Consider the following 16,691-nt stretch of genomic DNA (forward strand, 5'->3'; position numbering starts at 1 on the left):
GAACAGGTTGACTAAAATTGTCCTTTTCCACTGATGAGCGGTGTCCTATCAGCCAACATGTTCCACTTCAGACAGTGAGGTGCTCACTTTGGGGAGAAAAGCATGAAACAGTTTCAGAACAAAACATTATTCACAATGGCAGCAAAAGCCTCTGGCAATTTTTCCTCCTTTTTCCATAAGTACAAGCATGTCCAAAAAAAAAAAAAACAACCAACAACAACAAAAACCCACAACGAAAAGCCCCCAGCAGCTTTCAAAGGACTGAGCTTTCAGCCTGCAGCTTTCCCCACGTGTAGGCATATTCAGAAATCTGGTCCGAGTCCTGCAGCCCATCTATGCTCGTGTTTTTCTCATTTTCTTGGAAGTCTTGACAGGTTTGTTTTCTTCTTTTTTTTTTTTTTTAAAGAAAAAGGAAAGAAAAATAAAAAGAAAAAAAATTTAAAAAAGCTTTTAAGAGCCCTGGGGCAGAAGGCTCTCACTTGCTAAATCACAAGGTTTGCCACATTGAAATGTAGGGACGTGCCCACAAATGAGAACTGGCTGTCTTAGCTCTTGTTCTTGAATGTTTGCCAGAACCCTTCAAACAACACGAGTAGGTTCAGCCACCTAAGCATCCCCGCGCTCGGGGAGCCTACTGACATGCACATTAACACACCGGGGGACCATCGGGTGCATTTGGCAGCCGTGTGGGCTGCCCCACCACAAGGGGCTGGGTGGCCGCGGCTCGAGGAGGGGGTGCAGCCAGGCTGGGGGTGCTGGCAGGGAGTGAACGGCAGGGAACGGGACGTGGGTGAGCTTTTGAAGCCCCTCGGCACCAGAGCAAAGGCCCTGCCACTCAGGAAGGGTGTTTGTGAACCTGCTGTGGAGCGTGGACTTTGCCTCCGATGGCCAGGACACCAAAACTACATTTATCCTCGCCTTTAGGCCCAGGCAAACAACAGTCCCCACACTGCCCCACCAGGAAGCTGCTGAGAAGAATCGGAGTTGTATCAACAAGATGAGCGACCACTTCTATTTTTTCCCCCCAGCTTGCTTAAAGAACGGTGGTCAGAAGGGGCAGTGAGGGGCCAGCACTCACGGAGCTGAAGAGAGGAGTAGGAAAACACTGCCCCGACAGATCCTAAAAGCAATCTATAGCGCAGCCAACAGCAATAGGTGCTTCCTCAGCGCAGGCCTGCCAGCGAGCATGAGACCCAACCCTGAGCTCTCCACGCCATTCCCGGGCTGTATATCCTTATTTAACTTGGACAGCACACCTCAGTCCTCAACTGCAGATATATTTAGACTTCTATTTCAGTCACAGACTTGGAGAGAGACCAGATGTACACCTCAGACCTTGCCTATAGTCATTCCTTGGCCACCTCGCTCTTCTGCTAATGTTTATTTAAACAGATGAGGGGTGGAGCATGACCTGGCAAGGGTTTGAGAAGCTCTCTGAAGGCCTGTCCCTGTCCTGGGCTCTGGTCGGCCACCTCACGGCGATGGTTTGACCCGGGAGGTCTGGAGCAGCACCACGTCCATGTCCTGCCTCTCCTCAGGGAGCTCACGGCCTCCATGTCCCTTCTGCTGGCCACGGCCCCTCCTTCCCGTCCCTCCTGAGGGGCCAGGTCTTGCACCTCAGAGGGGTTCGGTGTTTCAACCAGGTGCACTGCTCACCCCAAGCTCCACCAGGTGTGGACCCTACAGCAAGGCTGCCCCAGCCTTTACCTGCAGCTCCTGGTACCAGTTTTCCCCTTGGCTCTCCTCCATGGGTCACTGAGCAGCTTTGAACCACAAGCCCATCTCTCTTGTTGGGAACTGCATGTTGTCCTTTCCTTGGGTTTCCAGTCCCATTTAGGTCGCCCTCAGCAAAGTGGCTGTGCTGGAGCTCGGCTCCCACAGCACCCAGACCTTTCCTCTGCTCTCCCTGACCATTTCCTCCTGAATTTCCTTCCTCCCCTGGCAGCCGAGGGCCTTTGTCTGCCTGCTGTGCCCTTCCCCAGGAGGATATCCCTGCTCCTCTGAGGCTCCTCGCTCTGCATCACCTGAGCCTCATCGCTGCCCCAGGTCCCACCACCCCGGGGAACACCAAGGAAGAAGCACAGGTGGGCTGGGACATCCCAGGAGCTCCTCCGAGGCTCGGCCCACCCCGTGACAACCTCCGAGGTACATCCCGAGTTTCCAGGTCAAAGTCCCGGAGAGGAGCAGGCTCTTCCCTCCCGACGTCATGGTGTTGGGTTACGAAGTTCAGCGTGTAAGTAACAGTCCCACCCACGGCTTCTTTCCACATAATTATGGTTCGCTAGATACCAGGAAAAGGAGAGCCCCTGCCTGGGCTGCTGACGTCTTTTTCCTTTCAGGTTCAATGGCTGCTTTATTGTGGTTGAGTTTTCTTCCTTTCTGCTGCCCGGTCTTTCTCTGACTGGAATCGTTCCCCTCTGAAAACTTGGTGACTTTTGCTGAAAAGCAGTTCTGCCACTTCTGTGGAGAGGCAGCTCGTACAAACGACACAGTGGTAGTTACGGGATGTGTGGTTTACCTCAAGACGTCACATCTCCTCCCCCAGAGAAATCAGGAGGGTTATTGCTCAAATTCGGCTTCGATTGTATAAAGGAAAAAAGCCCTGTGACTTTCACTACTACTTTTAATGTTCTAAGAAACCCTCATGCTCCTTCCCCAGGCTACTTCAAAGGGCAGCTAGCTGGGGCACGAGATGCTGCCCTTTGGCAAACCTAGGCACACAAAGTGTGGTATAAAATCCCATGAGTCAGATTTCAGTATTTCCTACCCGGGGAAAGGAGCTATTGATTTTGGTGGGGATTTTTCCTGAGCAAAGGCTGGACAGAAAACAAGCAGCCCTCTGAGAACCAGGTTTGCCCTTTTCTGCCTCGCTGTTGGGCAGTTTTGGGGACCAGAAATACCACGACGTGTCTCTCTTGGAGGTGCGGCGCTGCTGGGCTTGGAGAGCGAGTTCTGCGCAGCGAAGGAGGGTGTGAGGGCTGGGGCTGCCGAGCAGATCCCCGTGCTCTGCCACAGCAAAAACAAGCATGGCAAAACCCAGGGATCAGCTCTGTGATGGGATTGCTGCAAAGTGAGGGGTAGGCAGGCCGGCCATGCTGGACACGCGCACACAGCGCGCAGTCAGAGAAAGAGCTGAGAGAGGAAGCTGGCAAACCAGATCTCCCCGTCCGGCTGAAAAAACACACACTCAGAAGGTAAACAAATATTACAGCTAGTGGAAACACGTTCACTGCCACCTTCCTCACACAGGCAGCGTCCCTGTCGCCAGACAGCCAGGCTGCCGGCATGCGGGCATGGGCACCCGACACAGCGATGTGCCCCGGGACGCTCCTCTCGCCCCTTCTGCTGACAAGGACAGCGGCTCCTACCTCAGAAGCCACCCCTCAGGTTTTAACAACTTTTCCCCTCTGCAGACCCATGCCGAGATGAACTGGTATGAGCACAGCGCTGTGAAAACCCGAGGTGCAAGGTTTTACTCATAGGATGGATGGTGCACTCTCTGTGGGCTGTTGTAGCCCCAGCAAGCATTGCACTTGGCTGCTGTGATCTGGAGGAGGGTAAAGGGTGAAAAACTGTGCTGTGGCCTTTTGCTCATGCCAGTTTTGAGAGTAAACCCCTAGCATTTGAGCAAAATCATGACTGAGTTCCCCTTAGATAAAGCCGTCAGTTCTGATTTCCAGCGCAACTGTCCGAGGATGGGGTCCCCAAGCGAGGGGCGGACTTCCCTTACGTTGATACAAGGAGGCTGTGTTGCGTACGATGAACGCAGGGTTTGCTCGGCAGTGTCTTCCCCCCACATGAAGTATGAAATATGGTGCTCTGGACCTGCCCAGGAAACGCAGCTGGTTTCCTGTCGGCGAGCCTGGCAGGGCTGTGTTAGCTGAAGACCTCCCTCACCTGCAGGTCGCTCCAGTGCAATAATATCTAGTGTTCGTACAGGAAACGTCCCATCCACTGACGAAAAGCGCTTCCCAAGGGGACGGCCTCCCAGCCGCAGGCCACGCGGTTCCCCACTGGCCACAGTGCAGATACTGCAGCTGGGTGCGGTGCAGGCGGGCAGGGGAGGTGGGAAACACGCTGGGGAAAAGGAAACCATTGCGACACAGCCAGACGGAAGAGGCAGGCGTGTGAGCGTGATGCAAGGACATCATCTCGTAACGCTGAGGTGTGAGCGTGGAAGGAGTTCCCCTTTCCGGGGACGGGCTCTGCGGCCCAGCGCGCTCACTCTGGGCGCCCTGTGCTGCTGGGGCTGGCAGGCTCCTCCGGCCGGCTACCTAACCCTTCCTTCCCTTGCTGAGGAAGTGCAGGGGACACCAATTTGACAGTCACGGTGGAAATATTTTGTCCGTCAACATTGTCTTTCATCCGAGCATCTCAAAGGCCTCTCCAAGTATTAATTAAGCTCACCTTCCCCCTGCCCTCAAGGTAAGTATGAATAATTATCGTCATTGAGCAGGATGGAAAACTGAGGTCACACTTGCCCAAGAGCATACAGCCGGCCGCAGAAGAAGAGCCATTTCAAGCGGCAGTCACCAGACAGCAAACCCTCCTCGGGCACCAGCCTCCGCCTGCAAACCGGCCTGGCCTGGCGGGCTCGGCTCAAGGGCTTCTTCCCCTTGAAGGTCACAGAAAAGCAAAGGGTTATTTTCATTCGAGGATGCACTGAGATCGATCTTACCGTATAAAATTTAGGCAAAAATGGCATGAAAATATGAACCCCTCATATCCATGTGAAAGCTTTCTGCACAACAGGAAAGGCATATTGTCTCATTTACCCCATATGCTGTGTTCAGCTCTTCTGCTGTTTTCTGTGACATCAATAGCTTCTCAAAGTAATGAATAGTAAATCCGGTGTCAAGGAATTAGGGGCAGAACTTCAGGAATATTTTAAACCCAAAGTGATCAAACCTGAGTATAAAACCTGTAAACCTGAGGTTATACAACTTTGCTTATGAGTTATTTTACTATTATGAACTTCAGGGCTTGGAGTGCTTTCATTTTCCTATGCCTCCAACCATTCTGTATCAAGGCGTCCCAGGTCAGGATTGCTTAGGTTGCAAGTTGAGGTTTACTTTAAAGTGATAAAAACTCACTGTCATCATCTAGTCTGAACTCTTGCACGGCCCAGCCCAGAGGAACTGACTTAGTTACCCTGTAGATAGCCCAACCACTTCCATCACATTATTTGGTTAATTTCCCTGGATGTATCTGTAACTGCTGAAGGGACTCTGAAGTTTCTCCACCTTCCAAATGCTGCTCCACGCGGCACGGAGAGGCTCCGATATTGGGCTTCTTGTTTGCAAATTCCTTACCTACAGGAATGTTGTGGGAATGAATATACAAATATTGTGAGATTCAAAGATATCAGAGTAATGTGGAGGGGAGTCGTAAATATACCTCATGCAGATAATAGCAGCTATAAATTCTGCTGCCTTGATCTGGCTTGGCATCGCTGCTTTGCAGAACTACTTGCTGTGCTAGTTCTTCCGTCCATGGCAAGCTTCACTATTTATTACTGATACATGGCTATATCGTTATGGTCTCCTTGTGGACGGTTCAGGATAAAAGCAGCCTTTACAGTTTGAGTTAGGCCCTTTCCATAGCAATGGCAGCTGGACAGAAGAACACCCGTACGAGGCCTGTTACTGGGTTAAATTCACCATTTATCTTGCGCCAGCCCTGCTTTCCGGTAAGTATCTTTTAGGCAGCTGTGTGGCCTCTGAGTCCAAACCACACTTGACACCTTAGCCACCGTAGATAGGGCCCCGAGGAACAAACGCTAACCAGAGCGAAGAAACCGAGTAACTGACTCTTTGTCGCAGAGGACGAAGTGATGGGGGGGAGGTTCTGGGACCCCTCTCCCTTCCTCTGCCTCCCCTCGCAGAGCTCCCCCAGCCTGGTTGCTGCAGGGTTTCAGTTCCGGGGCCGCCAGGTGGGACATGAAAACCCCACCGGCTTCAAGCCTCTTTGTCAAGCCACCGGTCACCCAAGTGCAGCCACAGCTGTGTGAAAAGCCACGTACACCTCACTCGCAATCAGGTGGACGTGGCCAAACTCTGTTCTCCTAGCCGGTTCCTCGCACCTGCCGGGGCAGGGACTGTTCCCTCCTGGCTCCTCACAAACGCTACGTGCCGCAAAGCTGCCAGCTGGGTAATGGGGAGGGGGAGCCCTGGGGACCTCTTCGCCAGAGCCATCGCCGGCCCAGTTCCGTGAAGTGTTTCAGATTGGTGCTGTCTGTTTCCAATTACGTCCAAGAGTGTTTCTGTACTGAAAAGCCAAAGCTTTGATTTATGGGCTTTTGGACAAGGGAATGCAGTGTTTTTTATTATCTTTATCTCTAGATCTGTTCTTGTTGCTTGCAACGAACTTGCAGAGTCTAACACGAAGGTCTTTCACTAGGTTTTCCTATACACTCGGATGCTGAAATCCCGCATTAAGATTCGGAACAATTGCTTCTGCATCGGATGGAGAAGTCCGCTCGGCGCACCCTTGGGAGGAGGGCGCACTCACAGAAGTGTCCCCTCAGAGGACAGCCAGAGCCGGCCCCCGGCCTGCCGTACCCAGCCGTGCCACCGCTCAGCCCAGTCCTCAGCGAGGGCCTTGCTGGCAGCTGTGCCGAAGGTGGGACCGGGAGCCAGCCCGCTCCCGCGCCGCTCTGCACCAGACATTCCTCTGGCTGAAGTTTTTGCTGCATTGGCTTCCCACATATTTATCCTGACATCACATGGGCTGGGGCCCTTCCCGCTTCTGCCCAGTGTGAGCTTACTGTACAAAAATCGCTTTTAGAAAACGACGTCTCCCGTGGAAGGAAAAGGCTCAGATGCCGTGAAGAAGACTTTTATGAGCTTTGCCTCAATACTCGTTGTGCAACATCCTTGCAGGATTTCATTATTTATGATTTTATCTAGCTACGTTCTATGCCTAATAGCTCGGAGGTGCTGTTGATTAATTTTTTCCAGCCCTTTGATGTACCGGCAATAACTTGTCCACGTTGCCCTGTGTCAGTAAAGTGGAAATTGCCACGGCAGAGTCGAGGCGTGGTGTCGTGCGGTGGACAGAGCTGGAACCGCTGCCCACTCCCGCTGCGGGATGAGGCTCCCCTGGCCGCGCTCCTGCCACTTGCGTTGCTCCAGTGCTTGGCTGATGGCACTGCATGCTGAGTCAACTCGTTGAAATGGGAAAAACCAAACCCAAACAAAGAAACGTTGGTATTTCATTTCTTTTTGCTAGGCTAGTGAGTTGAACTCGCTCTCTGTGCAAGCAGGTATGTACCAGAGCCGGTGCCGAGGGAGACGCGAAGGATCAGGCAGTGAGGAGTGGCGGGAGGAAGAAAAGGGAGAAGCAAGAGGAAGAGGAGGGAGCAGGGCAAGCGGGGGCAGGCTGCGAGATCTTCTCTCTGAGCCACACCCTACGTACGGACACTGCCGGTCTAATTCCTACTGTACTGGTTCCGACCTTGATGTTGTAACCCATTTCTGTGAATCTTTTCAATTAGGCAGTGATTTATTGGTTAGTGGGGTGTGTTTGGACAACCTCCAACAACAGACACGAAATGCATTACCATGCTGAGCTCTGTCCTACTGCTTGCAATGCTAAGGCATGAAATTTTTTCTCCAGGAAATGAGTCTTTTTCAAAGCGACTATAAGATTATATGACTAGGCTATCAAGTGATATAAACCTGTCCATTTCCAAGAGCTTCAGTGCAGTTACACCACTTACAGAAGGATTTACTTCAACATTTTTAGCTACCCCAGCACATTAGTTGCTGATGAACTGGAGGTCTTCCTGAAAAGAGTGCATTTATCAGCATAAATGGACCTCTTTGTTCCCTTATGTAGAGGTTTTCAGCCTGCTCAAGCTAAAGTGTTTGCCAGTTCAAAATTTATTATTTCTTGTCATCACTTCTCTTACAGTCATCACCTCTCTGGTATCGGTCCAATTCTGTGGATTTGTCAATCACCACCACAAAGAAACCCTGAGCCAAAATAAACCTGGCATGACTTGATTTCTGTATTACAAATGTACTGGCACAACTGTTGTCCACAAAATCTCCCATTTCAGCAAAGTGCTTGAAATCCCATTGACTTCAATTAATAAGTTAAGCAAGTGTTTAAACACTGTGTTTGAACTTGGGCCTGATGGCCATACCTTGGCCAACTGCACTCACTGTGTTTTCTTTTTTTCTTTTCTTTTTTCTTTCTTTCTTTTTTTTTTTTTTTTTTAATAGTAGTTACACAGCTTTTAGAGGAATTTCCACATTTCACTTCTGTCAAGACATCAAAAAATTTGGTGAGATCAAGGAGAAATGAAACCAGATACTATATTATCTTCTGACGTTTTTCCTTGAGCAGCTGACTGTAGTAGATAAAGCATTAAGGATCCAAGGACAGTGAATGAAACAGTGAGGTGGCCTTCTAGGACACTTCCCTCTTCTTGAAGTTTTGGGGTCAAATCTTGAACAAAAAATATTACTCAAGCAAAACTACCTGAGGAAGGGAATTTCAGATAAGGAAAAAACCTGCAGATTCTGGACCACTACGAATATACTTTACTTCATGGCTGTTGGTGATGTCTGGCACTTTTATATTACATGCTACTCCTGTTTTCCCTGTATGCAATTACATAGGCATATCAGTGTAATGCATGGTTATTACAAAATAACCACAACATGCTGGGAACAGCATTTTATGCCTCTCAGTTGGACAAGGCTCATCTGGCCTTAATCTGATCTTTTCTTTTTTTCTTTCTTAAGGAACATCTTCTATTTTAAGGCTTTCTCTGTTTAACCAGTGGAATCTATGTTAATTTGACCCATATTAAATCAAATATTTTTCCATTATTCTCTTGCTGATCAAAGAGCTTTCAGGCGGTTTCCTGAGACACCGGCATACCTTACGGCTCCAGCAGGAAGCCAGCGTACCAGCATGCAAATGCTCCCCCGCCTTCCTCCTGTTGTGAAAGCGGCTGCGAGCCCCGCTGCCTCCCAAGCAAGGCTCAGCTGCTTCCCTCTCCTCTTCCCTCCCGTCTCAGGCACACACGAGGGCATTGCCGGGAAATTTTGCGGTGTGGGAGGAAAAGCCATTTGGTGCCACTCCTTATGGGTGCTGGGCACGAGGATAGGTCCCGCTGCAGCTCCTAACTTTGGGAATACGTTCCTCGCAGTACAAGCCATAGGGCTAAGCGAGGTGCTGGTTACGGTGGTTGGGACAGGCTGGTGCCCTGGGAAGGGGTCACAGCAGGCTCCCCGCCAAGCAGGGAACCACCACGATGACTCAACAGAGAGTAACGGAGAGGTGTGGCTCACACCTCTTTTTTTTTTTCCTTTTTCTTTTTTTTTCTTTTTTCTCTTTTTCCATTAGGCTTGGCTACCTTGCTCACTGTTGATGTGAAACACTTGCTTTCATCCCCCCGACCCACCACAGGGACCCCTCTCCTGAGCTGTGCGCCCAGCCTCTCATCCCGCAGCCCAAGGGACGCTCGCCGTCCCTGCTGGCACGGGGCTGGAGGAGACGGCCCCGCGGTGCCCAGCCCTGGCGTAACTGCGCAGCTACTGAACAAAAGGGAGGCGGCACCTCGTCCTCCTCCTCCTCCTCTTTGTTTCCAAGCAGGCTGCCCTACAGGAGCTGGCTCCCGCAGGCAGGAGCGGCTGGCTCTGCCTTATCAGACCTCGCCTCTGAGGAGGCTGGCGGTCCCGGCAGGTGGCGGGTGATGCCGGGCGTGCCCGCGAGCAGCCCTGCAGGCCTCAAGGAAGCTCAGGCACTTCCCCGCGAGCGGCGGAGGCCTCAGGTCTTGAGCCGCGGTGACTGAGGCCCGGGGAGGGGCATGGCCTCCAGCCTGGCCTCACCTGCGCAAGGCCTGGGCCGGACGAGGCCCGGTCCGGCTCGCACGGCCGCAGTCGGGGCTACCTCACAAGGGCGCGGGGAAACCTGATGAGCTAGCGCCTGCAGCGCACTTTGATGTCCTCGGATGAAAAGTGCTACGCCAACTACAAAGCCTTTTTAATGTTATAAAGCCAGAACTTCTTGCTACCTTGACTTGGCAAAGACGCCGATTAGATGTTATCGGTCTCGCTGTTTACACTTACAGAAACTGCTGCAGTCGGTTTTGGTCGTGTTTTGTTTTTAGAGTACCCGGGTGAAATGACAGAACAGTTAATTTGGGGGTCTGTTCCTTCTAACTTCAGGGAGCGGACAGAAGTGACCTTATATTTACTGTCAGTGAAGTGTGTAATAAAAAAAATAGTCCTTCAACAACAACAAAAAACTAAAGAAACAAACCAAAACAACAAGCTAATATATTTGGGCATGCCAGTGTGTCCTGACTACACCTGCAGTAACTGCATGGAAAGGCTTTCCTGTCCGGGCCTGAGGAAAAAACATTGCAGCAGCCTGCGCTTAAATAACTGAGTATGCCTTACATTTCACAGACATCAGCTGACTCCCAAATAAGAGCCTGTTTGGGCCATGTCTCGTAAACCGCTGTTGTCTAACCCGCCACTAAGCCTTTCCTCACACAGCTTCGCTCAATGAAGCAGCAAAGCCCACCCTGCAGCCGGGCTGAGGCGCGTGGTGGTGTCACGCCAGCGGGCACGGCACCGAGCCCGTGCTCCAGCCTACGGCCGTCCGATGACCGGTGCTGAAATAGAGGACGAAACCGTGCTTCACGGCCACTCACATCGTGGGCGCAGCGATGTGCATGGCGCAGCGATGTGCATGGCGGGGTGAGGCAGGCACAGTTTGGCCCTCTGCCTTCAGATGTTAAATCTCCCCAGCAGGCCTGCCCAGCGCTGTGTCTACAGAGACACTAGTAAGTTAATTACAAAACACAAATTACTCCTGTAATTTAGGAAACTGGAGCCAAAGGAGGTTCCATAACTCTGCTTTTCTCTCCCAGTTAACACCATTTACTCTCTGCGTTTCCTTGCCCCTGCAGCCCCACCTCGCTTCCACCTTCAGTCTCTCAAGTGCAAACACAGCACTCAGAAGGCACGCTGCTCCAGCTGTCTCACACTTGGTTTACGTTGGATTATAAAACTAGAAAAGGCTTCATATAAACATTTGCTCCACATTTACAAGCCGTATTTTGCAGTCAGCCTCCCAGGACGGGAGAGTTTCACCACACTCAGCAGTATCGCTCTGCGCCTGACAGCAGCATAGCCGCCCCCCTTCGCCTTCCAGCTGCCATGGCTTGCTTGCTTTCTCTTCCTTAAAATCTAGATTTGGCCACAAACTCGGACATGATCACCTTGATAGCAGGAATAAGCAGATGCACACATAAAGCACTCTGCAAAGTGCTTGTCGGGCTCTTTGCGTGCTGTCGTCATTCCTGCAGCTGCCTCCAAGTTTGGGGATGCCCCGAGTTGCCTGCCGGCAACAAGCAATTGCTCATAAGGACATTTTGGGTCTTTCTTACCGACAGCTTCTCCCCGTGCTCACCTGGGCGATGTTCAGAGGGCACCAGGAGCCTGTGTGTGGCACCAGGCACCCTCAGCCTCTCTGAGCTGAGCAGGAGGGGAGAGAGCTGCAGCCGTCCTCAGGTGCAAGCAGCTGAAGGCAGGACTGTGCACAATGAAAGGAAACTGGGTACAGCGCCTTTGCAAAACCAAATAAACAACACATTTGGAGAAAAAAAAAAAAAAGGCGCTCGAGAAACAGCTCGCAGCAAAATGGACAAAATCCTTTCCTTCCCCCAGCAATAGTGGGTTGTACAGGCTGGAGTGTTTTCACACTGAAAGCATGGCAGCGTTTAGGAGATTTCTCTACAGTCTACAAATAAACAAAACCCAGGGAGTGTTTTGCATTCAATAGTTAATCACAGTTGGCTGAGTGTTTATATTTTTCTTCACTGTAAAGGCATTCTTGGTCCGCCTCCCAAACAGCTTGTTTTGTCTGCGAGATTTAATCTTGAGTGGCAGGACCAGGCGCAAAGACAAACCTCAAAACAATCCTTATTTTTCTATAGCAAGATGTCAGACGTAAAATGCAAACTTCCCTGCAAACAGACCCCTCAGGTGTGCACGTGTACAGACTCCTGCTGGCTTCCAGTCCAGCCTGATCCTGTGGCCCACCAAGCAGCTCACTGCACTCAGTTTTAACTCTTTCCTGCTTGTGAAATGCTCTTTAAATACAACGAAAGACCCCAAACAATAAGAATTCAATGCAGATTGGACCAGTTTCCAGCCTGAGACCCTTGCTGAAGAAGTGGCTTCTTTGTTTGTACCCAGAGCATTGGCTCCAGATGCCCAGCTCACTTTCAAATCCAAGTGCAGCTTTTTTTCAAGGCAACATCAAGGTACCTTTCATAAAGTTAAAAAAGAAGGGATGATGCAATATGACCATAGCACTTAAGTACTCAAGCTACTCTGCTCAGAACCAGCTCAGGCAGTTATTTAGAGCACCCCATTATAGAGACACCAGCTACGTTTTTGCAGTGGTCCCTACTGACACCAGACAAGTGACTGAAAAAGTACTGAATTTATGTCTTTGCACTTCTAAGATCTGAAAATAGTTAGAAACAGTGAACTTCTGAAATCTCACTATTTTTTTTCTCGTTTCCTTTTCCATTTGCCATTGACTCTGAACTAGCTTTTAAGTTAGATAATATCAGGTTGTGCTTAGATCTGTATCACAGGTTTTAAAAAAGATCACATGAAAGTTGCCTGAGACGCGTGTCTGCAGGTCATGTAGTCCAGCCTTTCGCTTGAAGCAGGGCTATCCCCAGCACCAGGACTGCCATGGCTTTGCCTGCTTATATCTCAAAATTCCCCAAGGAGATTCCCCAGGCTCTTGGTGGAAATGCTCTCTTCCCCCAGGCTGGATATCCTGGAGATTTTTGCCTATGATGATGTTGCTTTTGGAAGAAGGATTTTTGACAAGACTTCCCTGTAAACATAACCTGACAGAGCCTGATATAAGGAGCCATGAAACTCCCTGTGAATTCATTTTAGCTTGCAGCTCCTCATAGCCTCTGCATATAGCACTAGATGTGTGTATACCCCTGTTACTTCTTTCCTGCAAACGCTTTAAAATCGGTAGTTGTTGTTGTTAGCAAAGATCAGGTCTGTACAAATAGTGCTTGAGGTGATGCTGGTGATCTCCAGTGTTCTCACATTTTTTTTTCTGTGCTGCCTTCAAGTATATGAGCTGCTTCTTGAGTCTCCTTCACAGCACCTCTGGAGCAGAGAGAATAAATTACACTTCGTACAATAGAGTTAATGCGCGGACCTTTCTGCCAGAGTATGTCGCAGGGATGAATACACTGCTTAATATTATAAAGGGCCAAATACGTGATCCATTTCTAAAGCATCACAATAAAAATCATGCTAAATGCAACAAAAAGGCCATTACAAATACAGAAGTGCTCCATGAAACCAGTCTAATAGATTACTGAAGCTGCATTGCAATCCCCCATCTCCAGCTAATACCAGAGGCAGGGAACGAGGCTCGCATGAGCCACGTCCCGACAGACAAAGCCCCCTCTTCGAACCAGGCACCTGTGCGTGGTTTGGAGCCTGTCTTTGCACAGCCCCTTCCCCACGAGCAGGCATTTATTTGCCCAGCTTTGCGGTGAGCAATCCACGTCGGTGCTGAGTCCCCAGCCAGGGGAAGCGAGGCCGGCAGGATCAGGTTGTGGGGGTTTTCACGCAACTTGCCCATAATTAGCCTCAAGCAGAGGCTGAGTCACTCACAAGAGACCAGGGCGCTATTAGAAACAGACACGCCATGGCCCAGCGTATAATTATACAGCCACCACCGTGCGGAAACTGCTCCATTAAGCTATCTGACCCCATTAGACAGGAGCTGTTATTTCTTCTTGGCTACGAGTGCCACTGGTGCTCAGAAGAAGATGAGTCCAGCTCTCACAGCACAAACTCGTTCACCCAAGCTCCCCTCTTTCTTGCTGAAACCAGAAAATGCCATCCTGTCCCCTGCTTCACCCCTGGGCCACCTCGGCTCACGTCCACAGCCCTGAGGGAAGCGGAGGTGCTGGGACGCAGCACCTACAGCACACGGGGGACGGAGGGATGTGCGCAGCAAATGCCGTGTACTACGGTATCCTTTTCACTAGAAAGCAATACTAAAACAGCCATGGAAGCAAACCAAGGGGCTAAGAAATGCCCGAAACAAACTGTTTCTGCAACACAGGTTTTTATTTCAACATTTTGCTTCCCCTTCTCACAATGAGGATAGAAGAGTTCAGCCGGGAAGCTGATTGCGAACAGCTCCAAACCTTTTATGTTCCTCTAGGGCTGGAGATGCAACGAGAAAGTCTTTTGTCGCATTCACTCTCTGGGGCATTAAGGCAGCAGAAGACAGAGTAGGCTCGGTAGGCCAAAACACATAAGAAATCACCAATAGCTGGCAGGGCTGTTCTTGAGTTGCAGCTGGATTTTGCAGCTGCCTTTTCCTATCAAGGCTCAAGAGGCAATGCCCTGCTTCGGCAGCGGGGCACAATTCCCCTCTGGCACAGCTTCCCTGTTGGGTGCAGAAAGGGCTCCAGCCCGAGCCGAGCAGCAACCCATCACCTCTCCAACAGGGAGCGGGGGTCCCGTCCCTAGCAGCAGCCGCAGCTACGTACAGCAACTGGACGAGCACCGGGCATTTCGCGAGCAGTCTGAGGAGCAGGAAAAAAAAGGTTGGGGTTTTTGTCACTCCTGGCTGTCCTCCCGTCAGAAGAAGCTCACGTGAGGTTTGCTGGGAGGGGTGCGCGATGCTTGTGGTGCTGCTGCTGCTGACCGCGCAGTTCAGAGAACGAACTGAAGGCTCCAACCTCGAGCTGCTGCTCCGGCACCAGCGCTAAATTCCCTTTGAAAGGCACAAACAACCTCGACGGCTCTGATTTCTAAAGAAATACTAAAAAAAAAGATCTTTTGCTGTGAGGGACAGTGGGGTAAAGGAAACAAGATGTCAAATTATAATCAGCTTGAATCATTTTGAATAAACACTGAGGAAATAAAATGTACCCTGCTTGCTGGCAGGCTAGATGGCTCACAAAGTGCTCGCTCCACCCAAATCGAGGGCTTGAAATGGAGTAGCGGTGGAATAGAAACCCCTGATAGCCTAAGATTTGCTTTTCACTGGTACGGTGTTGCCATCCTTGGGGACAGAAAAAGCATCATTAGCGTTTAAATAGAGTTTGATGAAAACATGTAGCACCCCAAGGATCAATTTTCACCACAGGCAGCTGTAGCAAGAAGCATTAATCCTTCACCCTCTCTGGTGACAAGAGAAATCCAGGGAGCCGTAGGAACAAATAACATTAGGCTTCTAGTGTGAATTTTGCTTTTCATGCCCGCAATTAAATGCTTGCTTTACTTCCTGTTGTTTAATATTGTATTTATTCTTTATCACTGCAAGAAAAAAAAAAGCATTTTTTTTTTAATTTGCACTGGGGACACATTTGAAGGCCCATATTGTAGACTCAGCAAGTGGCAGGGCAGCCGCCAAACCTCGCTTCCTTTGTTGATTTCTTGATGATTTAAGACCTATTTTCAGCAGCTGATCCCAGTCTCCCCCCTGCCTTTTTTTGCTTGGTAACTACCACTTTAACAAAATGGTGTTTGTGCAGTGCCTTGGAACCAAGAACTGTGCTTTTAAATCTAAGACGGGAAACAGAATAGGAAAAGCAGGACTAAAATCACCTACACGCCATTATTTTTTCCAGCCATGTGCTTCGAAATATTATTCTGCAAGAACTCAATAATCCTACGGTATATTAGACTGCTAGCCTTTTATTTCATACATAGCTAAAATCGCTTGCACGTTTCTGATATTTGCGTTTACTTTCCCCAGTACAAAGTTTGAAATTACGCTCTGAATCTACAAAAGTCAGTGGAAAAAAAATTACAAAAGCCCCTGTACTGATGATGTGCATTGTTCAGACTGCTACTGGCTTTGCCCACCAAAGGGACAAAATCTATTGTTTCAAAGTGCAAACAGGAAAAGATACAACCCGATCAATGGTTTACTTAGGGGCAGGCTTCCTTTGGAATACACTTTCCCCCTGCTGACGCTAAGATGTGCATTAAACCAAAATTCAGTGCAAAAAATGTACGCGATGCCATCAACGTGATTATCCACTCCTTTCTGGAAAGCACTGGAGTATTTCCTCACAATGATTCTGTTGTGGAGCATACAATGCTAAGCTTAATAAATAAAAACACTCTCTACGGTAAGGCTAATGTTTTTTACAGCAAATCATTCCACATTCAGTGTAGGCCCAGAAGACACTGGCATACATCAGCTTGCTTTGTTAAAACGAAAAACCTCACTTGCTAAAAATAGCAGCAACTAGACAGAAGAAAACAAGACTGTCCCGGAACATCACAGACACCAGGAGATGGAAACTGCAAGGGAGATGACTTCAGGGATTTTCGGTACCATTTAAGACATTCAAAACAGTGTTACCTTCAGGTTTAATGAGCATTACAATACACCCGCTGCAGAGAGGTAAGTAATTTAAGGGAAGAGCATTCACTGGCCGTCTGTTTTGTCACAGATTTCATTTGCTTCACAGGGCAAGGACAGCAGCCTGTAATTAAGTCGTGGCCAGGAGCTGTGTCCGAAGCTTGGTACCTTCCTGCAGCACGCCTGTCTCACAAAGCTGGAAGGGCGAGAAATTAGATAGAGGGCTCCACGCAGCGCGGCCCTTTCATCTTCACGTACGGCTGCCACTCAGACTCGGTATTAGA

This window comes from Anser cygnoides, chromosome 3 (genome assembly GCF_040182565.1).
Source record: "Anser cygnoides isolate HZ-2024a breed goose chromosome 3, Taihu_goose_T2T_genome, whole genome shotgun sequence".
NCBI lineage: Eukaryota > Metazoa > Chordata > Aves > Anseriformes > Anatidae > Anser > Anser cygnoides.